The sequence below is a fragment of the Spermophilus citellus genome (assembly GCF_964194105.1).
Source record: "Spermophilus citellus genome assembly, chromosome: 11".
Taxonomy (NCBI): domain Eukaryota; kingdom Metazoa; phylum Chordata; class Mammalia; order Rodentia; family Sciuridae; genus Spermophilus; species Spermophilus citellus.
In genome coordinates this window covers 90198072-90224124 of record NC_138192.1, presented here as the reverse complement: position 1 = coordinate 90224124, position 26053 = coordinate 90198072, and the positions used below count along the sequence as shown (strand labels likewise).

The 26053-nt window shown below is 32.9% G+C and overlaps 1 pseudogene across 1 annotated transcript; it reads right to left on the bottom strand.

Annotated features, from left to right (window-relative positions):
• Positions 1–13507: 13507 nt before the first annotated feature.
• On the bottom strand, positions 13508–14335 carry LOC308631207 (small ribosomal subunit protein eS1-like; annotated as a pseudogene). The gene has a single exon. The product of its transcript is annotated as a small ribosomal subunit protein eS1-like (transcript).
• Positions 14336–26053: the final 11718 nt, after the last annotated feature.

The following is a 26053-nucleotide window of genomic DNA, read 5'->3' as shown; positions in this document are numbered from 1 at the left end:
TTTTAGTATTGACAAATTAATGAAATTATATTGATAAGTGATTATTAACTAAAATCCATACATCAGATTTCCTTATTTTTTTAAAAAAGTGTTCTTTTCCTTTTCCAAAATTATATTCAAGATGCTCATTAGATTTACTTGTCATGTCTCCTTAGGAACTGCTTGGCTGTGACAATCCCATATACTCATATGTCTACTTCCATCATTATTCATGTGAGTTAATCTCACATCAGATTTCCCATTCTCAATATCGAATTCTTGATATCCACGTGTAACTGCTACCCGCACTTACTCAGGCTAGTAGTCTTGTAGTCCTCCATTATTTGCCCCTCTCCTTGAACTAGCACCGGAAATCCCCTGGTATAGCCTTTTACTTTAATCCATCTACTTCTATTAGTCTTCACTTACACTACACAATCCCAGCTTCCACTATCTTTTGGGCTGTGGAAAAATATTTTCTGGCTTTTCTGTTCTCATTTTCATTCTCTTTTACCATTTTTTTAATATAAACGTCTGCTTTCTAATTTTCCTGTGTTTTATCAATGTGCTTAGCATATAAATAATATTCTTAAAGAGTCCTACCAAAAAACTTTTCTCATGCCACTTTTTCTCTTTACTCATTACACTATAGCTTCCTCTTCATCTTCAATTAGCCTCTACTCTTTTTTTTTAAAAGCTTTTACAGATAGAGTTCTGTTTTGCTTGAATATTCCTTTGTCCACTATTTACTTGGGCAAATTCTAATCATGCTTTCTATCACAGCTTATTGCATTATTTTGGGAAAAAGTCTTCTCTGACATACAAATATAAACACCTCTCTTTTAGGTTCTTCATACTTCCCTACAATTTTTATACATATTTTCTTCCATATTCTCTCAAATGTGAATTTTCCTGTCCAGTTACACACAAAGTACAACTGAAAAGCTACATACTTTCTTTTAAAGATTCATCTTAAACTTTGAAAAATGCAACTCTTTCTCTGTTATGCTAAATCCTCCTTACAGTTTTGTTCAAGATTGGTAGTTGTTTCTGGGAGTAATATCCAAGGATGATTTTATGTGCTAAAAATCAAAGTAAACTTTTCATTCAAGAAGTACAGTGAATTTGATTTGGTAGGAACTTTATATATAAAGTGTTGTGCTCTAAATACAAAGTATTGACAACTGACAGAACTGTATCATTAAAATAAAAGAAAGCAATTACCCTCTTCAGCTTTTTGATTGACCCAGTAGGGTTTTATAATCCCTAATAAATCTTACTCTTCTGATTTCTACTGTGAGATTATTTCCTTTCTTAATTCTCTGTGAGAATGGCCACATCTAACGAAATAACAAGAGGAAGCCTGAGTGACCAGAATTATCACATCCATAAATTTCAAGACTGTTGATAAATAATATCTTTGATAGCATATCTTTTACCTCACTCTCATGTTTGTTTATTATTATTTTTAATACTGGGGGATTGAACCCAGGTGCACATTACCACTGAATTACATCTCCAGTTCTTTTTATTTTTTGTTTTGAAACAGGGTCTTTCTAAGTTGTTCAGGCCCTTGCTAAGTTGCTAAGTCTAGCTTCAATTTGCCATTTTCAGCTTCCTGATGTGCTGGGATCACAGGTGCGCACCACCATACTGTGCTGTGTGCAGTTTTCTATAGCATCTGTTTTGTACTTTGAATCTGCTTGAGTGATCTACTGTCAACTTCAGTGATACATGAGAAGGTGGATTCTCCCAATAGTTTTCCCTGACTTTTCCTGCTTACATAACATCCTATTAACTAAACCAAAAGAGGGGTTTTCATAGACAACTCAAGCAAGAGCATAAAGGGATTTTCAGCATACTGTCTTTTGATTGGCAAACATATTTGGCTATAAATTTCTGATGCCTCTTCATATGGTTTCCCTTTGATTCCCTGCCCTTGTCATCCCAAGCAGAATTCTAGATGTCATTTCTTCTAGAATTACTTCTGTAACCATCATTTCAGAAGACAGTCTCTGCCTTTTCAATCTACCTTTATTCTACTGTCAAAGATATTCTTGTTTGGACTATTTTTAAAATGTCACAGTCACTCCTAATCCCCAGAAGTTGATCTCTGGCTTGGCTTTCCATTACACAATAAGAGTACTAAGTCCTTGTTCTATAGATATAAATCCTTACTAAGTGAGATGAATTTCTTCCTGTTTGCTTTCTATCCTCAAATAATTTTTGAATGTATGAAAACCTAGTGTAGTAGTAATATTGCTCTACTCCCATTTTTTAATTTTTACCCCCTCCAAAGCTATGTGATATGCCAGCGATTATTTTTCTTTAAAGACTATGCAACCCTCCTCTCTCCTCCATCTCCAGATGCCTAACATTTCATCTCTTTCAGAAAATCCTTTGGATACATAATAAAGGAGTTAATATTCTTGCTTTATTTATTACATGCAAGGTCATTTTATGTTTTTAAATCCATTTTTCCATTAATTTAAAATTATCTTTTATCCTTTAAAAATGTTAAATGTATTTTGTTATAAAGTACTTTTATCATTACCTTTTGATATTTTCATTTAAATTAACAATTAAGATATAAGTGAAACAGCAGAGAAGTATATCAGAACTTCAGTTGTTCATCAACAATATGAATGATTAGTTTTATTAATTGGGCAAAGTTTTTCTCTGTTAGTTAATATTTAACAGTATTATATGCACTTAAATAATAAATTATATTGTTATTTTTTAAAAATAATATGTATACTTTGAAAATATCATTTAGCTTTAAGTATTTGTCTTACTTTCAGTGTGTGATTGATTAGAAGCTCAAAAAAACAATTTTATGTATCATATACTATCTTAATTACCTATTTGCAAAGGGAAATCTGTTAAATTTTATTGGCAGAGTACATCACAACTTTTAATGAGCCATATCTTGAGGGGGAAAAAAAAAGGCCAGCAAGCAAATAATTAAATCAGGTTTTCTTCACATAGACTCATTGAACTAATTAAATACTTCAGTTTAATTTGTTAAGAAAAGATAGTAATCTTTAAATGGTAATAGTTATGTTGTGCTTTTCATTTATTTGAAGTATAGGTCTATTGGGCCAAAGAAAAAGAACTTAGCACGTCTTTACAAAAAACAGATGAGTATTTTTGTCCTATGAAAATTAAGTGCATATGTGTGTTTGTGCATTCTGTATTCTGAGATTACTGAATCTCCAGTATTTTATTCAAACTATTATATGTATGACTTGTGTTCATTAGATTCCCAGAGAGACCTTTACTAGAAAAAAACACACAATCATATTTTTAGTTACTTATTTTATATTGGTTTCTTACCACTTAATAAAACAAATTTTAATACAGTGACAAGTCACATTGTAATTGCAAAATAATATCTTGTAATTTACATGGATATGTAAGATATATTTTTCTATAATATCATTATACCTACTTATGTCCTTTAGGCTTATTTGGTCAAAGATAAGGGAAAAAGTCTATACTCTTCATCCATGTATAGACTGAATATATGTATGCATCCACTAGATATATCTTGATGAACTTAGAAATTTGAATACATTCAAAAATTATATATAATGTGTTAAAATGTTAGTAATTAAGTCTAAATTTAAAAGAGTATGGGTTCTGTAGGTTCTTAAATGTTAATAGAATAAAAAAGGTGGAAGAAATGCTCTTTCAGTATTCAAAAACTGTTGGCCAATTAAGCAAATTAGTTAGTCATTCACATCATTGATGAACAACTCAAGTTCCGATATACCTCTTTGATGTTTCACTTATATCATATTTGTTAATTAAATGAAAATATGACCTGGTGTTCATGTTGGAACTACACTCAGAGAGCTAATTGTTAAATATCAGTAGCACATCCCTGTGTACATGTTGCCAGGTTTAATGGGTCTGGCCAAGGCAACAGAGAGAACAACTTTGTCAGATGCACCCCTCTTTGGGGTGGTCTGCTTTGATTGATGTTCTAATCAAGCACAGCTGTTGGCTGACATGATTTCCCTTGGTCACATAAGAAGATGATAACTCACATTCTTCATCATTACAGGAAAAAACATGACACAAAATATGTGCTTTATTAAAATGAATAACATTTCATCCTAAAAAAGTCACTGAGTTTAAATTAAGCTCTGTTTCCATTTTATGCATCTGTATATATTAAATATTCTTTATACATGCTCTATTTATGTAACTTATATATAATATGTATGTGTACATTTAAAGACATTGCATACATATAAATGGCCATATCTATGTCTATTACTCATTATTAAAAATTGTAAATTTTTACTTATTTGATGATTGACTATCTTCTTTCATGAACTATCTTAAGCATGTTCCCTTAAGCATGTTTCCCTATTGAAACATAAACTCCAATTAAATATTATGGCTTTTATTTTCACCCTGAATCAGTTTTAGGTTTTCTAGGTAGTTCTTATGAGTATAGTATGTTATGAGAATTGGGAATTCTTTACCAAAAAATACCCAAAAACTACATGCACCTACGTGGAGTACACACTCAACCACACTCCGAATAGAATCTTTTTCAGGGACAGGGTTGCCAGGGATTGAACTCAGGGATATTTAACAACTGAGCCACATCCCTAGCCCTTTTTTATTTTTTATTTTGAGACAGTGTCTCACTAAGTTGATTAGGGACTTCCTAAATTACTGAGACAAGTTTGAATTTGGTGATCCTCCTGCCATAAAAATTAATTAAAATCAATGCTTTTTTTTTTTTTTGAAACAGGAATTAAACCCAGTGGTTAAGTACCTCTGGATTCTTATTGTGGATCTCTTATTTTTCCAATTGAATAGGATTTCAACTTCCATATTTACTTGAAAGTGCACAATAGGCCAGGCATGGTGGCACATGCCTATAATCCCAGTGATTCAGGTAGCTGAGGCAGGAGGATGGCTAGTTCAAAACCAGCCTCAGCTAAAGTGAGGGGCTAAGCAACTCAGTAAGACCCTGTCTCTATATAAATTACAAAATAGGGCTGGGGATATGGTTAGTGGTCAAGTACCCCTGAGTTCAATCCTTGGTTACTACAACAAAAACAATACAAAGCAAAAAACAAAAAAGAAAAACAAAAATAGTCTATAGAAATAATTTTTAATTCATTCTAAATATTAAAATATTATTTAACTTTCAACAGGTGATATACCTTTGAAATTCAAAATGTATGGTGGATATGTTTCAGTGGAAGATAATTTGGAGGAAGGAAAGTGGGAATTTTATATTTGTGGCAATGGCAGTGGAGAGACTGTTGGTGGGACAGTGAATGTCCAGCTGTGTGTTGGCAAAGCTCAGATGTACTCATTGCAAGTAATGGAAGCCCTGAACACCTATCTGGAAAATGTCCAAGAGCTATGCCATCTACCTTTTGGCTCCATTGTGACCTTGCATTCCACTGGGCTGTTGATTCTCTCTATTTCTCTTGGCAGTCTCATTTTTCTGTATACGTTAACTAGGGACAAAAGTTTTTGTTTGCATTTATTTTAGTGTCAAAAAAGCTTGAATCAAATGTATGAAATATGATATGTCAAGAGCTTTGTAATGTTTTGAACAACTAATAATAAAAAATAACTGACAAAAAATAAAATAAAAAAATAAAAAATGCAGTCGCATAACTAACTGCAAAAAAAAAAAAAAAGCATTGATTAGCCTCATGTAGAGGTGCATGCCTGTAATCCCAGTGACTTGGGATGCTAAAGCAGGAGGATTAGGAGTTCAAGGCCAGCCATAGCAACTTAACAAGACCCTAAGCAATTTATTGAGACCATCTCAAAGTAAAGAACTGGTGATTGGCTTAGTGGTTAAGTACCTCTTGGTTTAATTCCTGTTTCAAAAAAAAAAAAAAAAAGAAGCATTGACAATTAATTTTTATGGCATTTTCACATTTAAAATAACTGTTACTTTGTGCTAGATGGAAATTTTATCTGGCTACTGCTGTCCTATCTATCTCTCAAGGTGGACACAGAGAAAAAAATAAAAATAGTGCCAGGAATCTGGTTGGCAGAGATGAATTTAGAGAATACAATAGACCAGCAGGGAGTCAGAGACACCATGAAAGAAAACCAGAGAGAAGAACTCATTCCATTCCAGGTGATACACATTTAAGAGAAGTTGAGTATGTGTGCTTCTGTTTGGATCTCATCATGAATTATATCACTGGGACTCTCAAAGTTTTTAAATAGAAGGATGAAATGATTGGCAGGTGATATAATAAAATAAAAAAACAAGTATGTAAACAAGATATTAGTTATAGAAATCTATGGCTGTAGTCAAAGGAAAAGAGTGGTGTCATTAAGAGTGTGTCAGGAAATAATTGTAAAGACATAGATGACTTCTTTTACTTGCCATTTTACATATTCATGCATTTGCTAATTTTTTTCTGCACATCTTCGTTAACATATACTTTGTACTATGCTGGTTTATAGGAACAGCAGTGTGACCAACTGAGGCTTTACCGTCAATGAGTGTGTTGCCTGCTGAAGATGTATAGTCTATTATTAAACAAGCAGATTATTCACAGTAGAAGCAACAGATCCAAACTAAGAAAACCTGGGAAACAACTTAATGGATAAGACAGAGAATTAAAGTTTGGAGAAGGAGGAAGTAGAGGTATAACATTTTGAAATTTGTTAACTATGAAGCCTGTGCTTTATAGGAAAGATACAGACAATAGTAGAATACTTCATCAAGGACTACTCTAGGAATCTTTGTGAAACCTTGTTGAGATGGGAAGACAGATGACTGGGAACACTAACAGCCAGCCTGTCATTTAAAAATGTATTTGAAAATGACAGATAAAAACAGCATATATTTATCATGGACAGCATGATGTCTTGAATGTTTATACATTCTGGAAGGGCTCCAAAAGAGAAAATGAAAGTATAGAACAAAAACTGATTGGACATGAAAACGTATCTTTTATTAGTTAACATGTGCATTTCCTAATTAATATTAGGGAGAGCTAATTAATATATACATGTCCTCACATACTTATTATTGTGGTGAGAATACTAAAAATCTATGCAATTTTCAAAATACAATTCACTGCATCCTTAACTTGTCTCCTGTTGCCTTATGAGTCACCTACAGGAAATGTAAGTAGGATTTGGAGGCCTAATAAATGAAGGTTCTTAGCTTGTAAAGCAAAACACCTCTGGAAGGCCTCCATTAGCTAGACAGGATCCAATGGAGTTGGACTTCCTAAACAAGGGCCTAAGTTCAAGCAGGTAAATATGACTGTTTTGGCATTGAATCTACTCATCCTTCCCTCTGGGAAAAGCAAATCCAGTAGACAGAAAACAGCAAGTGAACATGAAGACTAGAAAAAAAGCCAGAAATTTGCTACAAGAGTTATTCTTGACAAGCCTTCTCAGATCAAGCTATCATGGAAGCAGAACCACAATCCTATTTCATATGTGTGTGTGTGTGTGTGTGTGAGTGTGTGTGTGTGTAAAGAGAGAGAGAGCAAGCACATGAGCCCAAGGGGATAAAAATGGAGACCAGAGAGAAAAGAACAGACAATAGAGAAGTATGATATGACATTTTTAACTAATATAGGCAAGACTCTCAAATAAGTAAAAGGGAAAGAGACTGGATTTTACCTTAGCACAAAGCAATATTGTTTATCTCTCTTTCACCTTAATCTCCTCTCAAAAGAATCTGACTATTTGGTCATCAGAATGATACACATCTTAAAAGTAATAATTTTTAAATGAGTTTGGAAAAAAGTACACTCCTCATGAAGATCCCTGCAACTTTTGACAAAGAAAAAACCTTTAAAAGGTGACAGGGTAAAGGAAACATTATTTTTTCAAAACTTATTTTATAATGAACATCACTTATATGTAACCTGTTAGCGTATTACAGAAAACCCTTTGGGGAATAATGACGGAAAGGAAGAAATCATAAAACCTTTCCATTCTAAAATGACATGTATTATTCACACGTATGCACTTCTAAAGGAAATATGAGTTCCCCGGGCATATATTTAGTCTTCAATAAATTTGGGATGATTAAAAATCTTTTTCTCTGGGTGGACATTTCTTTCCCTCTGTGTTGTCAATGGAATTAGGTAATAATGTGGTATCGCCAAATGAATGCTCCATAAGTGGCTATTCCTTTTAGGTGAAAACGAACAACTTAGTTTCATTGTTTGAAAGGGATCCCCACTGTAGCCAAGGTCAAGATGATCTACAAAAGCTGAAGCTTTATTATTTTACTTTTAACCTGTAGGAATAACGTTATCCTATTTATATGCAGGTCAATTCCTTTAAATCTAGATGCTATCTTTATTGATCCCTTCCCTAATACCAATAGTTAAGTCTCTCAGGAAATGTTGCTTATTCTATCCAAATGTATTAGAAATCCATCAACTAATTGTCATTTTGCCAATATTACACCAGTCCCAGTCATAATCACCTCTCTCCTGGCCTCCAGCAATGGCCTTGTATTGGTCTATCTATCAAAAATCATCTCTAAAAAGCAGTCACTTTCTAAACATAAATTAGATTATGGTGCTTATGGTGCGTCCTTGCTTCAAGTTCTTAAAATACTTCCCTTTTGCTCTCAGAGTATTATCCAAATTACTTTGACCTATAAGTCCCTGTGTGGTTTACTTCTATTATCCTAAGATCTAATGTAGCTGACTTTCCACAGAAGGAACATGGGCCTGTATTTTTGAACAAGATTCTTTTTCTTTCTTTTTTGGGGGGAGGAGTGTGGGGATGGGTATCAAGGATTGAACTCCGGGGCATTCAACCACTGAGCCACACTACCAGCTCTATTTTGTATTTTATTTAGAGACAATGTCTCACTGCGTTGCTTAGTGCCTCGTGGTTGCTGAGGCTGGATTTGAACTCGAAATCCTCCTGTCTCAGTCTCTCAAGCTGCTGGGATTATAAGGGTGTGCCACTGCACCCAGCTTGGAAAAGATTCTGATGGTCAGTCATGACTGAGAAATTATCCCCTTCCTCAGTGTTGGTGTTCATCAATTCCTTCACTTCTCAGTTTTTCAGCAATGGGTTCTAGTGGCTTAAAAATATTTTCATTGGGGGCAGAGATAGCTTAGGCAATAGAAAACTCCATATCATCATTTCCGTTGAAGACTAGTCTCTGCTACATCTTTTGACTTCCAACACTGAGCCTTCTCTGAGGTTCTTCTGGGTCTTCCTGCTGCTGCTGTTGCTTCTTTGCTCCTGATACCATAGCTATTATTGCCACATGATCTGTGTTGCCAGAATACTTGGCACAGCAGTTCTGACTTTTCCATTGTCACTGATTTCCAGAATTAGCAGATAGATGCATTTAGATCTTGGTAGAAAGGACATCTTTATGCACATTACCACATTTGGGAGCTAAGTATCAAAGACTACTAAATCATTACTTTTAACCTGCATGCCATGATTCACTCTTGCAGAAATGCTGGGTTGTTTGATGGTGATAATGGTTTTAGTTCTGAAGTATTCTCATCTGTGGAGTTCTACTACCCTACTCACACACACGCGTATATGCACTCACCAGTGTGTATCTGTATGTTTGTTTAAATATACAAACTTCAGCAAGACGTTGTGGTGCATGCCTATAATCCCAGCAGCTCAAGAGGCTGAAATAGAAAGATCTTAGTTCAAAGCCAGCCTCAACCATTTAGTAAGACCTTAAGCAACTCAGTGAGACCCTGTCTCTAAATAAATGTGTGTGTGTGTATATATATACACACACACTCCAAAAACGATTGAAGGAACTCTTAATGTGATATGTAGGCAATAGTGACTATTTTGAGTAGTAAATGCAGACTCTATTCTCTGGAAATGGTTGATAGTAAAGATCCCCTATTTTGTAAGTAATGTGGGAAATAATGAGTTTGTGAATGTCTATTTTACTGTAGCTGTGGTGCTAACCTACATGTCCCGATTAAAGTAGGTTCTCCAAACCAAAACCACATTCATATGGGTAATGGGGAAGGGCAAAAAAACAAGGTGTCACAGGGGGTGGATTTCAGTAAGAAAACAGAACAGTCAGAATTATGGAGCTGTCTAAAGGCCATTTGCTTCTATTTTTTAAGAGCCTGCCTCAGTGTTGACAAAGGGTCAAAGTGGTGGTCCCAGACTGTGAAAGATGACCAAAAGAAATGGGAATTAGATTTAATAAGTCCTATGTATTTAAAAAGTTGAAATAAAAAATATTCTAATTTTAGGATCATGGTTATCTGACATAAGATATTTGAAGCAAATGAAAATGTCAGAAATGTAAGGCAATATAATATTCTTTAACAAACTGCATAAATTTTATCTTTGATCAAGATAATCTCATCTAATATATATAATTTTGTTTCATAAGTATTAATATGAATACATTTTAATGTTTGATTTATATCCTCTAAAAGTCATATGGATAGTTTCTTTTTAAAGGTCATCCTTTGAAATTTTAAAGACTTAAAATTTTTAATATCGCTTTAGGTTTTTCCTCCGTATTTGTCACCTAAATCTTACCTGCATATTCATTCAGAATTCCCTTGCACATGCATTTGTCATTTATAAATACATATTCATGACATCAATGTGATTAATGATCCTTTCCTTCTTATTCTTACAGTTTAATAGACAGAATGGATGTTGACAGGGCCCTGGAGGTTGGAATAATACATGTTAAATATGTTGTTTTAAGGTCAAAGATATATTTTTCATCATAGAACTTTTAAATATCTTAATGTCTATATTTTTAATGCTTAATTTTTCACATCTTTCCAGCAGTAATTCTAATGGTAAAAACAATAATTGCTGCAGTTGTTTTCTGTTGATTCAGACTCAGACATTGAATCTATTTATGCCCAACCTCTTAGAATGCAGCCTGGAAATTTATTATCAAATAAACACAGTTATTACTTGAAAAACCAAATAATATGTAGTTAGACTGTGTGGTTTTTTTCCCCTCATTTTTAAATTTAATTCTGTGAAGAAACCATATTCATTTTTGATAGTTTTTGACAATACTGATTGTAAGTCAGTCTTGAAGAACTTTAAATTTGAATAGAGTGTTCAATAGCTTATTAGCTACTCAAAAACCTAAGAGTTTATTTTCTTCACAGAAACCTTATGAGGTTAGTATAATTGTCTGTCATTTTATGGTAAGCCTATTAGAAATTTTTCTCCATCTACCTGCCAGGGTAGCGCTGTTATTCTAATATTCATTTTGATAGTAACAGCAGAGACTGTGTTCAATATTATATCATCAAGCATGCTGTACTTAATACATCTTATTACCTGCAGCACTTTTCATTTAATTTCCATAATAATACAAATGGAAAATAATAAAGACTGAGAGAAATAAATGAGCTTCAAGATTAAGTATGAGTTCATATGGGAAGTACGAAATAGAGGTGTAAAATATGATCAAAATTATTCACATGTAGTTAAGTCATTGAACTCATTTTATGTTGCCTCAGCATATATGGAACACTAGTTATTAAAATCTGTATTCCATAAGGCAGTATGGATAATATTATGAAAGGCACACTGAAAAACATTTTCTTATTTGGTAAGTTTTCAGGTTCCTGCTTGCTATTTTCATATAATTATCTAATACTGGCAGGAATACATGGTTTAGCTTCCTATTTTTGTTTCTTTCAAGAGTCATTCACTAAAAAAAAGTTATCACGTATATTTCACATACATACCCATATGCACATATAATAGATTTCAAAGGTACATCCATTTTTTGCTTCAACAATTTTATAATCTCAGAAAGGGAACATTTGTATCAAATTACCAAGATGTTATTTTTCATCAGTGCTTTGGGTGGGTAAACGGCTAAATCCCGCAGGATGCTGTAATTGATTTATGAACTTTGGGGAGAAGTACACTTAGACTTTACCTCTCTCAAATTGTAGTTTTAAGACTCCAGTGAGGTAACATATGCTCAAGTGTGTTGAACGAAAATTATAGTATAACATTCTTTTAATAACCTCTGGATCCAGTGGCAGTGCCTATCTATACTTAAATTAATCAAGGGAATTGTTTCCAACTCTGTAATAATACTGTGGAGAGAAGGGAGAAGCATGGTTAATAAAAGTATAGAATATATATTTTATGAAAAAATTCAAAAATAATTAAAAACCATTGTTAAGTAGGAGCAGACTTACTGCCTTAAAACATAATTTAAGCCTATGTTTTAAAGGAAATTGAGTTCATTTAAATTGATCATAAGATGAAAGTATTCTAAAAACGAAAATTTTGTATCTGATTTTGGTAATAAGAGAAAATAAAAAATGTACATCCTGGTTTAAAATAAAAGTTGACATGGTCAAAGCAGTCATTTTATTTTAACTAGGTAAAACACTATTGACTTTTAAATTGATATATAAAAAGAGGAATTTTACCTTCATATATTTTATCTTCATTTTTCAGTTGAAAAAGTCTTGTTTCCTCACAAAAAAAGTAAAATAACCTTGATAAAATTAATTGATCAACATAGATTCATTAGTCACTTATTTTGGGTCATTCTCATCATCCACCCTTTTCTAACCCCTTAGTTTTCTGCTAACAAACCTGTTTAAAATAAAGCATAAGATACATTTTTTTTCCTCAGTCTCAAATTTGAATTTTAAGCATATTCAGAACTCAAAAAACCAATTCAAGACATGCTAACAATGGCACAGCAAATTGTTGGTTTTGTGCTCATTTTCATTTGCAGACCCCAAAGCAAAGATAGATTAAAAAGACACAAACACATTCAAAAACTACACCAAGAACAAAAATGATAGATTTAGCTGTGAGCCAGTAATATAATCAGAAATGTGAAGAAATTAGTGAGGTTGAAGGCATAGGACTGGAGTGCTCTGGGTTTGGAAGCCATAGAAGCATTAATATTCTGGGCCACCTGTATGGTAATGGGTGTAAACAGGAGGATTGTTGATGATCAGAGCCAGGCCTGTGGTTTGCAGTTTATATAGAGAGTGACTTACAGTATTCTGCTTGTAAAACAAGACTCCAAAAACATGCTGGCCACTTCTGTCTGGGAAACTACTACCTGGAGAGGCAGGGTTGGGAAAAAAAGTGGAAGGAGGAATTCAAATTCCCTAAACTGAACCAAGTGACACACTGCATTCTGAATATTTGATGTCCCCAATATCACCATGGGGCAGGAACTCAGAAAACAGAATCTTTAGGTTCTTGAGGAAATCTTTTAAAGTTCTTGAGGATTACTAGAGACAGTTGAGAAACTATCCATGATACAAAGAAAAAAAAAAAAAAAAGAGAGAGAGTTGGGTTGGGAAAAACAAAATACATTCCAAATCTCTAAAATACAAAGTAGATCCCAAACTGAAAATAATCTGAAGAGCCTAGATTTTGAAACATATAAAGAAACTATTTATTTATTTATTTATTTACACTGGCATTGAACCTAGGGGTCTCTATCGCTGAACTATATCTCTAGCCCTTTATATTTTATTTATTTATTTATTTTCACAAATAGGACTGTTTATTAGTCACTATTAAAAATTTGAATTTTAAACAGATTCTTGAATTGGTGGTTCATATCCATCAGCTCGTTCAACTTTAGCACCTGTCTCATCTCCTGTAGTTTTTCCAGAACTACTACCTTCACCATGAAGCTCCATGAGTTTTCCCAATTCAAACTTGGGCTTCTTCAGCATTTTTACTTTTCTAACAAAGACATTATGAAGAAGATAAATCAATTGGCAAGCCTTCTCTGTGTCTTTCCCAATGCTGTCTGGAATCAGTTTATTGACCACTTCTTTCAAGTCATTTGTCTGCACTTCCCGGGTCATGATTTCCATCATCTTCTTCTGGGTTTGGCGGACCTCTGGTGCTGACCTTAGGAAGTCTTCCGTATCTGATTGTTGAGGTTTTTAGTAAAACCAACACAGAATAGATGCAGCAAATATCCATCGGTAGTCTTGACATCAACATGAGCCTCCATCATCGTCTGCCATTTTTTGGCCATGGAACACATTTTGTCAGTAAGATCCATGCCATGGAAGTTGGTCAGGCAGTTTTTTTTTCCCTGAACGCCCTCAGTAATTAGCTTGAACTTCCTAAACACAACTTCATCATTCTGCAGATCAGCAAGACTCACTTCAAACACCTGACCCTTGAGGCCATCAGATGCAATTTTGGTTTCCTGGATGCTGGTAACTAATGTTTTCCCAATATTTCTTATATAGAACATTGCCGGTGTTTTCACATCATACCAATCTTTCTTAGAAAATGTATCAACCACTTTCTTCTTGGCTCCCTTCTTGCCACCTTTTGTAAGGTGCTTGTTCTTGCCTACCGCCATGGTACTGCTCAGAAAGCCAAAAGGTCCTTTTAATTTTTTGAGACAGGACCTTGCTAAATTGCTGAAGCCCATCTCTAACTTGTGATCTTCCTGTCTCAGCTTCCCAAGTGGCTGGGATTATGGGCATACACCACCAGCAAAAATCTTTACTATGAGTGAGGATTGTAAGAAACATAACCAGCAGGATATGCAATAATTTCAGAGGAAATTAGTCTTATGAAATAATATGGCAGCAAATTTAATATGTTTGTTTAGAATGTTTTGAGCCAGTCTAAAAGGAACAATCTAAAAGGAACAAAATGTTATAACATAAAAATAGGCAGAAATAAAATAAAAATTGGGGTCATAAACAAGAAAGTAAAGAATACAAGAAAAGAAAAAAAATGTTGTTTCTGAGATTTATAAGAGTAGACACGTGTGAAGGAATGATAGTGAATTGGAACAAAGTACTGATAGATGTACCCAGAATGTAGTTCAACAAATAAAAAACTATTAAATATCATGTAGGTTTGATGATAAATCTTCAGGGTATACCTACGAGGAGTGCCAGAGAAAGAGATGGAAAATCAATGATGGAGATGCAATCTTTGAAGAAACAACAGCTACAAATTTCCCCAAGTTGAAGAAAACTATGAAATTTTGATAAATGTAGTTTGAATATTTAAAAACTTTAAAGTCCATATCTAGACACATAGTTAACCTATATAATTTTATTAAAAAGATTAAAATACAACAGACACTAGTATGGCCGTATGTATAAATGTGGATGTGTAACCAATGTGATCCGGCAATCTGTACACATGATAAAAAATGGGAGTTCATAACCCACTTGAATCAAATGTATGAAATATGATATGACAAGATCATTGTAATGTTTTGAGCAACCAATAAAAAAAGAGATAAAAAAGATTAAAATGTCAAAGAAATAGCAGGAAAAAAGGTATGGATTATAATCAAAGACATTAAAATAAAATGTTTATAGAATCTGCCTACATAATAAGAAGTTCCAGAAAAGAGTATAGGCAAGCCTTCAAATTGGTGAGCAAAAAGCTATGATACATCTAAGGAACCAGCCATTCAAGTATAAAGGTAACATTTTCAGAAATAGAAAGGTAAAGAGTATTTTACCCAAAGACTTCATTAAAAAAGAAAGAATTAATGCAAAGAAATCTGTGGAATAATAAAACAATAGTGAGGTTAGAAATTTAAAATAGCTTTTAGTAAATTCAATTAAATTTTGACTGAAAATACAATTAAAATTTTATTTTAATCAAAATACAATTAAAACTAGATGAGAAGGCAATATTTTAGGGTTACACAATGATTAATTAAAATATGCCAAGCTCCTTGTATTGTTCAGGAAGGAAATAAAAATAATGGTTCAGACACTAATATAAAAACTTACTTTTTGAGAATGTATGTAAAATATCTAAAAGTAATCATTGAAAGAATGGGCTACAAAGAGCACAAGGGGAACAGGAATACACAGAAAACTTTTATCAATTCAATGACAGACAAGAAATTAACAAAAATAGAAAAAGAGAAAAATAACAAAGTATAAAATCAGGTGAGAAAGCTAAGCCAACATATATTAATAATCACATGTGCATAAATGCATTTAACTTAACTATTAAGTTGGAGATAAATGGATTAAAAAATTAAAATGTATGTTGCTTATGAGACACATGTAAAATAAGATCATACAGAAAATATAAAATTAAAGGAATAAAAACTATAACAGTTGTCTAATAACCAAAACAAAGGAACAAACACCTGTTGATTGAATATGGAGTCTGAAAACAGATGCACACATATAAGTTAATTTGATTTGTAATGTTAATAATAAAGGTAATAATGATGATAATAGTGGCCAGTGTTATTGTGTGCGTATCGTATCATGTGCCAGTCTTTATAAATGCATTAAATGCATTAGTTAAATCATTCTTGATTTAACACTCAAGAAAACCATAAGGACCTTAAAAGCCATATTAAATTACTATGATATTTCAGTTCATCTGAATGGGCAACCCTGCCTTTAGATTTTATTATTTAAATTATGAGAAGGATCTCTTTCAACAAATTCAGACTGACAGTCTGATAGAAAACTAATTTATGTATATAAAAACAGGAAAGATACAAATAAGAAGAAATTTAAGAAGCTGCTAAATCTAAGAAAAAGAATTCATTTCTTTACTAATTAAAACAAGAATTTAGCGCTTCATTCTCATCAGTTTGACAAAAAAGTTTGAAGTCTGAAAATAAGACAGTTGGCAAGACTTCAAAGAAACATGTAGTTTCACACAATGTGGTAAAAGAATGAATTGGTATAGCCACTCTGGAGTGGGTACAGAGTCATTTTACTTTATCCACTATAAAGTATTGTCATTTGTAGGAATAAACCCTAGAGAGATGTTTGTACACTTATAACAGAGGATGTATATATAAGATTGCCTACAAAATGAACATTTTTATTAGAAAATTATTGAAATTAATTTGATGTGAATAGATCTCAAATGTATGATATTGACATGTATGATGGATAAAGAAATAAGTAATGATAAAGTAGGATGCTGTTTACAAAGGTATGCAAATTGACACTGTGTATTTTCAGTGATGATAGATATTAAAAATATAAAATCATGAATGGCAAATATGAAACAAATTTAGGGTAGTAGTTACATCTGGGAAGAGAATTCAAGTAATAAGAAACTTCAATTTTATTTGTAATGCTTTATTTTTAAAAATAATGTGAAACATACACATGAAAATGTTAAATTATGTTGAAGCTGAATAATGACTGTAGATATTTATTAAACCATTCTTTATAAGGTATAGCATATTTGAAGCACTTTATAATACCTCATAATATATTCTTTGGGAAGCCATCTGTGAATTACTTGAGGATCCTCTCTCTGTATGGTAGCCAAGGAGATTTAGGCTTGGCATTTTGAATTATCTGTGGCTCTTCTAATAGATTGGAATAATAACAGTAGATTTCCCAATGCACATGACCTTTATTTCCGCTCTGCTAGAAGATACCTCTTAGTAGCTCCAGAGATGGGCATAACCCCTTGGGAACCGGATAGCCCACCTTTAACCTTTTTTGGTGAAGAACATTCCATGGAAAGCCTTTAATGTTTCCCAATATAAATAAAGCAGGAGCGGGCTCCATTTTGCCATTAGTCTAGAAGCTCAATCTGTCTGATTGGCTTGCCTGTCCTGCCTCAACTTTTGAAATTATTTTCTGTGTCCTGTGGTTTTTTCGTCATTCTGTTTTTCCTAGATTCTACTTCTCAGCCAACCCATTCCACCAAAAGGGAACCCCATTTCCACCACGTGCTTCTCACTTTTCTTATTATGATTTGTGATTAGCATAATAGCTGGCATATAGTTGGAGTTAAATAAATGCTGAATAAAGGGATGACTTACTGAATATTAAAATTCCTCTACATATGGGTATATAGATAACAAACAAGAAAACTGCAGTATATAAAAAGAAACACAAAAAATAGAAATTATAGAATTTAATGTTAAGAAATTGTACAGGAAAGATTGTTATCCTTTAGTGCTCTTCTCAGAAGTAGTGTATTGATATTCTTAGAATAGATTTTTCACATATTTCAAAACAAGTATGATAGGTTTTTTAGATTGAATTTGATATAATCAATGTGAATAAAATTATTTTCAAAATGTTGGAGAGAAATACATGCACAATTTTGAAGGTATATCAATAATCTAGATCTTCTGTAATAAATTATAAACAAATGAGAAAAAATTGAATTCCATCTATTAAGGGAATTCATTAGGAATTAACAATCTAAACAGATGCTGTTTATAAACAAGACTAAAATGTGTAAGAACACAATTCAACTAAAGGGAAATTTAAATCGTATTAATCATGCAATATAAATAATATTATAATTTTAAGATATTAAAACTGGAGCAGTTTCATATTATGATAGTACCCAGGAAGAACATCTAAATAACATAAATTCCAAATATTTCTGTGATTTGTATATAATAACTCTTTTTTTCCTCCTTTCTCATACCAGCCTGGAGACAATCTATTTTCTTTGGGTCATAATTAACTTTTGTCATTATTCCTCTCTGACTTACAGATAGCCTGAATCTGGAGTAGGAATTTTTATTGAACTAAAGGAACAGATACAATAAAGAGAACACTGTTGTTTTCATTAAAAAGTCAATTTAAGTAACAGAGGCAGAGGTGCTACTTTCATTTAGGCACTGGTGGATGGCATGACAATGGTGGTGGTGGCTGAGAGTAACTATGAGGACCCAAACATGATATCATATAAAAGAACTGGAAAAGGATATCTAATATAATATTTAGCATTTGCAGGAAAGCGCAATTAGATTAGTTTTGAAATGGGCTTAAAATGTCTCACAATATTAAATTGTCTAAATGACAAGAAGCTGACAAGATTGCAAACTTGCAAATTTGTAGCATTTCTCTTCAAATCAAAGCTAAAGCTTCCCCAGAAAAAGGAATAAGCATACGAATCTGAGGAACACAAAATTGCAGAAAACCCCTGGGGATATGGAAGGTGTTCTGCACTCATGTGGCATCAAAGGGAGCTCAGGGAAAGGGGATCCTCCGTGTCATGAGCAGGTTGGAGAAAACATTTTAAGTATGCTCTTTTCTGTCCACTATATGGTTCTGGAGAACTTGTAATCTTTCAATAAATACTATGAGATATATATTTATATGCTTATATATAGATAAGTGTATATATATAAATATACACAGATAAATGCATATAAAATAAAACAAAACTTGTATAGTGATAATCCAAAACCACCACATGAGCTAAAAGGTTACTACTAATATTTAAAATAAGGAAGATAACTATCCTCAAAAATAATAATTATATTGATAATACTGAGCAGGCAAAAAAAGGACATTTTAAAATGAGCTATAGAGAAATTTCCAAAATGATAAAATAGTTAAATCATTGAAAAGTGAAATTTGGTATTGGAGTTTCATTAATTCTGTAAAATCATAAATTATTACATTTATTTGTACTAAGGTTGGTTTTTAAAGTTTGGTAATAATTACTCAACAGTTTCATTTTCTTTTTTATACTGAGTCTTGGTTTTTGGTAATAAAACTGGACCACCAACATGCAACAGTTGTGTTTTCTACTTGCTATAGGATATTAATAGTTGGTAAATTATTTAGATATTTTTAAAAAAGGAGTGGGGCTAACTCATGTACTATGCCATATCATGGGGATTTTTTTTTTTTTTTTTTTTTTTTTGGTACTTGGGATCGAACTCAGGGGCATTCAACCACTGAGCCACATCCCAAAATTTTGTATTTCACTTAGAGACACAGTCTCACTGAATTGCTTAGCACCTTGCTTTTGCTGAGGCTGGCTTTGAACTCCAGATCCTCCTGTCTCAGCTTCCTGAGCTGCTGGGATTACAGGTGGCACCACTGCGCCAGGCCATGAGGGAATTTTATCTGTCAGAAACTTCTTCTGAGTCTGCATATTAAAGAAATGTTATGGTACAAGCTTTGTTGATGATACAAGCTTCATTAATAACATAACATCTGTATATCAAGACTGCATGTGTGGCAACAAAGTGAGAATCTATTTATGGAACCATGGCAAGATCATGAATCTAGCGAAGAGCTTATTCTATCATTAGCCATTTTCTTGATGAGATGAGAGAGAGATTTGACCCAGTGGTGGTGTGGTTGTGTCTAAAATCTGCTTGCTTCTCATGAAGATATGGAGTGATTCATTCTTATGTTAAGAAACAAAGCTTAAATATAAATAGTAAGATGGTATTCAACCTATGAGAGTTTTCATAACCTGGGAAGATAAGGATTTCTTTTCATAAAAATAAACTGCATTATGTTCAGACTGTTTTAAAAGCAGCTAAAATAGTTTTTAAATGACTGGAATTCATCTTTCAGGGAAGATAAAAAAAAAGTATGAAGCCAAGAGTTTCCTGATTTGGCTATTTTTAGTTCAAGGAAATTATACATTTTACAGTATATGGAATTATTGGAATTCAAAGATACAAAATAATTCAGAGATCTTCCAAAACCCATCAATATGAATGAAGTACCTAACCTAATCAACAGTATAGCAGTTTTCATTGTGAGACAAGCGTTTCCAAATTGAACACTGGCTTTGGAGACTGAATAAAAGATTCCCTTGGAAATTTATATAATAGAAACTAATTTCAATTAGATTGCATTGCTTTTGGAGATCTAAACAATTAGTTTTTCAAAACTCTTATTCAGTTTTCATAATTCTATTCTCTTCTTCCTGATATTTAGACCTTGCTTCATGGAGATTTAAGGGGGATGGAACTTATGAACACATGGACACTCTGGGAAATTAATTGTCTTGTCTAGAAGTAACTGATTCAAGGCTATTCTAGGTCAGTTTCATTTACCAAAGTTTGTTGACTCTTCCAGAATGAAAGAAGAATCAATGCCCAGGTAAAATTAATATATTGTACACTTACTTTCCAGATCTTCCTTTGAGTTAGCTATTCTTAGAGGACTCATGATGAATGACGAAGTTTTACCTTGTTGGGAGAGAGGATATGTGAGAAGAATTCATTAATTTTATCAAGGCACTTAGCACATTTCAACCATACCTGCAGCAAATGGTGGGGTCTTCAAAGTAACTTCTGGTTTAGGCAAAGATGATCCTAAAAATATTTCATACAATGTCCTTTGGAGTCTGAAAGCTCATACTGAACTAAGAGTTAGCAGATGGTGCTCTGGGTAAACTAGGTGTCTAATGTCCTGCAACGTGACACTGGCTTTCTTTTTTGCATCAACTATTGACAGCTTACAACAGATATATTTTCAAGAAAGCATCCTAAGAGATTACATATAAGTTCACTTCATGAATCTTACTGTGTACTGTAATAGACCCCAGGTTATTCAAGACATGGTTGGGACATTTAGGGTAATCTGTGCACTCCATTGGAAGCATTATTTTGCCAATGAAAAACTTGAGCGTGTTCACCATTTTTCACCATAGACACCAATGCTGTCTATACTCTGCTTTGGCTATTGATGTAGAAAATTTTAATAACACATTATTACCACTAAAGAGAGCTCAGGGGATTTCTGTGTACTCAATTTCTAATGGGAGTCAAGGATAAAACTGAGCTGGATTTCTAGAGTCCCCATGTCTTGTAACTTCTGCAATAAATAACTCTTCTTTAAGAGGGGGGAACTCTAAATCCTCTAACTTCTACCTTACCCCTTTCACTGGGATACATGAAAATTAAGGTGGGGCCTAAATGTAGCAGATACTGGAGCAAATTTCTCCACCAGCCTCTAATCTGCAGGGATAGAACTCCTCATTCTTGTGTTGTCTTTCTCATTTCAACAGACTTTCTAGAGCCTAAGTGTTGTGCTGGTTTTTCTGAAGGTGAAGAAGAAGGTATAAGGGTCATGACTAAAATTTATTTTAAGACATTGAAGAAAATCCCTATTTTCCCTTTCTTTCCTATTCTCCCCTCCCCCACCCCAGATAGTTGATATTATTCTTTGTCCTCATAAGGTACAGGGCCTTTTACCTTTAATATCAAAATTTTGTTTATGAAATAACTGACTACTGTCATAGGGAAGACACTTTATTACTATATCCTCTGATTCATCTACTTATTGCTATGACATTGATTGATGTTTATAAAATCCCTCAGCTTCTACTGGCAACTGTGGTTATTAACTTAGAACATATAATCCAAGAAGTGTGGGTGAAATTAAGTAGGGAGAAAAAAATTTCTTCATGTGAAACAAATTTGTGTTAATAATGACAACTATAAATTTAAGGGAAACATTTGAGCAAATAGAATCTCTTATCTAAAGTTTTTGAATCAAAAGTTTGTCTTGCTTAATTTTTGTTATTGTTTGCTGTCTTGACAATTGATTCTATGGATCCACTGTTTAGCATCCATTGTTTTTAGCTCAGTAGTACATTACTGTTTGAATGACTCTTATTATCATTCCTCATGGCAATAGCAGTAAGATTATAGTCATTATTATAGATCTGCTCCTTTCACATTTTAGAAATTCTGTGAAAAAGCATTGAGATGCCAACTAAATTCAATCACTTAAAAAGCTGATAATCAAATTAATGGTAATCTTAGAGATTATTCTTTTAAAGGTAAACTTGTGATCATGGGCTTCTTGATGTCAAAAACAGATAAATATATTGACAAGGAAATTCCAATACTTATTTGTACTGTTCTTATAAACTAAATTCTGCTCTCAGATCATTTGTTTTCCTGTTTAATCATTCCAGAATCTGAAGCCAAGTGCTGAATAACATTGCAACACAGCCATATAATTAGAGTCAACAGTAACATTCCTTAAAAATTCAGTAAAAATGTATTTGTGATAAATTGCAGTGACATATAATTGTATTCAATTTTAAACAAATAAAATATAAACTTAAAGGTTTCTATTCCTTTTACAATTGGTGTTATAACAAATGGGTTGTAGTATCAATCTTCTGGGGAGGAGGAACTCAAAGTTCTGGTTTCTTGCTAGGATCTCTTTACCAATTAAGCCTGAGTCATGCTCTGATTGCAAACTCCCTCCCTTTCTAGGCCCATTTAAGAATGTTGGGTTAACTCAAGAGAAGTCCTGTGGAGAGCTGGGCAAAGCTGTGAACTGTGTTCTCTATCTACTGCTGATGTTCCAGAGTACTGCAAGATGGTTAGAATCTTCTGCTCTTTAGCCAGAAAAATAACTAGCTTTCTTTAAATAACAATCCCTTCATGACTATTCCTCCATATCATCTCTACCATTTTTTTTTTATTCCAATGACTGTAGTTAGCTTTGAAATGGAGAGGGAGGACCATTTTAAATTATTACTCTCAGGACTTCTCTGGGTAGTTAATACTTACATGGTAAATTCCAAGCTCCATAGATCAAGCCCTATAATTATATGTAGCTCTATGTGTTTCATGCAGGATGCCAATGGTGTGTACTTCCGAATTCTGTGATGCATTTTATTTCCTCACACTGCCAGAGATGGAATTCTGGCATGGCCACTACTATTTGATTAACCCCTTAAGTGTCTTGAATAGCTTCCTATAGAAACTTAAGATAATTGTTTCTTTCTCTGTGAAATGGATTGAATGATAATGTGTGCCTCTTAGGGAAATTATAAATGTTAAATGAATTGTTAATCAGACATAGTACTAAGAATTGTGCCTGCCTCACCTTAAGTTTCCTGATAAGTGATGGCTAGCATTAATGATTATTATTTTTGGAAGTAGTTCCACATTTCAGGGAAAATGGTATCTACTCATTGGTATATCATGAACTGATATTACAAAATATTTTTAATTATGTAATAATTTTTTCAGAAATTATGCTTTGCTTATTCTCCATGACAGTACAAGTGGTGATAATTAAACATATTTGATGATTCATTCAAAAATACTTATTAATTCTTGAGAGATCTGTTATGCCAAATGGGGAAAAAAATTTAAAAATGAGTAAAGAACAATGCTCAAGAAAATGTTTTCTTACAAATTAAGAACCAATTATTATTTTTTCAAACAAAAACTATTTTTGATAGTGGAAAATGTTCTATAAAATAAATACAGGGAAGCATTTTTATAGATAACATTATAGAAAGTTTCATGACTAGAAGGGTATATTCTTGAACATATATAAAGTTTTCCAATTTATTTTGCCCTAAAATACTTCAGAAACTTCAAGATTTGCATTTTGTTCATTTCTAGGGATAACTTAGCAATGAGATGTACACATTAAGGAAAGATCTGAGTTTACCCATAAGGGTAAGTAAAAGCTTAAAAAATAAATAATAAAAAAATAAAGGCATGAGATATTGAGATTATTTAGTTGTAGGGATGCAGACTACAGAATAAGTTAAGAAGTAGACAAAGATTTCATCTACATAGGTGACAGCCAGTCATTGTGAATTCGCTGAAATTTCAATAAGAAGTTCAGCCTTGTATTCCTAGAAGACTGAACATGACAGAAGTCTACTAAGTATAATATACTCAAATGACAGTAACAATGACTGGAGCCATATCTCTGAGAGTGGTTTCTTATAAATGTAACAATAAATTACTGAGGAAAATAGAAACTACTTTCAGTTCAGACCTTAAAAAATTATTAGCAGGTAGAATGCTTTCAGCTAGAAGTAACTAAAAATTCAATTTTAATTTGCCTAAATAGTTTGCTGGCTCAAGTAATTCTTAAGGAGATCATACAAGGCCTGAACTAGTGAATCAATACTCTCACTAAGGTCCAACTTCTATTTCCAACATTTCCCTTAAAAGATGTGGGCTTCACTTCTCCCTGGTCAAGAACAAGAACTATTAACAAGAAGTCTTCTATGAAGTAAACGGAGAGATATTTTATTTCAGATAATATGAAGTTGGAAAAGTAAGTTTTATGATGCAAAGGGTGTATTTAAGTTAAGCTAGTTCCCAGAGTGGATACCAATGCTTCTGGAGCTACATTTTTCTTCAGACATACTCAAGATGGAAAAAACAGTGAATTTCTCCATTATTCACAGTAAATTCTTGTTTTCATTCTCATTGGATCACCTTATGTTACATGTCCCCAAACTGAACCCATCACTAGAAAAGAAGTGCTGCTTGGCTTCACCCAGGTAACCTGCTTTAAAAATGGGACCAAGAAGATTTAGTTTCTCCAGGAGAACACCCTCCTGCAATAGAAACCTGGAGCCGTTGGGAAGAGTTAGAATACATGCCAAGGAACTATAAGAGCATATATAACATCCAGACACTCTAATGCAGAAATGAATTCTAATTTCTCTTTGGTCATTTTAGTATAACTATATATTAACTTATAAAAAAGAGACTGGAGAAACTTTTATTCTTGTAACAAAAGTATATTAATGTACTCCATGATTGTACTCTATGCTCATGACAAGACAGAGGGTAGGGTGTAGGGTGAAGAACTCTAGAGATATTGTCAGGAGACCTGGGGTCCAGCTCTGTCTCTATTACTTGATATCAGTTAAAATTCAGCAAGTCACCTATATTTCTAATGGTTGGTTTTAATCCAAAATGGGTATCAGGTTTTGCATTTTCTCCTTAGCAAACTGGTATAAACCAAAGGAGTGATACTCTGTAAAATAAATATTATTGTGCTAACCATTAGAATTTTATCTTGTCTCATCTAAGAATTGGCTGGAAATACATACCCTTTAGGAGTCTGTTGCATTAATATTTAGAACTTGTCAAGGCTTTATTGCTTTGAGTTCTTGGAGATATTCACTGCCATAAATGGATCCAATATGTAGCTTACTAAATTTATTATGTTGTTGTTAGTCTTATTTAATAAACTTATAATTATTATTGAAAACTACACTTTATATCTTTTGTTCTTTCACATTTTCTTCTTTGTCTTTTCCATTAAGTTTAAAATATAGTACAATGGGAAAGGATAGAGTTAGGGCTCTTGTTTAATAAAGGTTTTTCTATAACTCAATTCAAGAAATGAAATCAGTGCCATTGTCTACCAGGTCAATACCACATAAATCACAGAAGGTAATGAGCCATTTTTGATGTTATTTAAATGCAAATGATCTGGTTTTATCTATATCATTTGTATTAAAATCATAAGATACTCCTATTATTTCAAGTATTAGTCTTGAAAAAAGATCCTTTCTTTTTTTTTTGTCATTCTGGAAACTACATTGTATAATACATTAATTTAAAAATTAT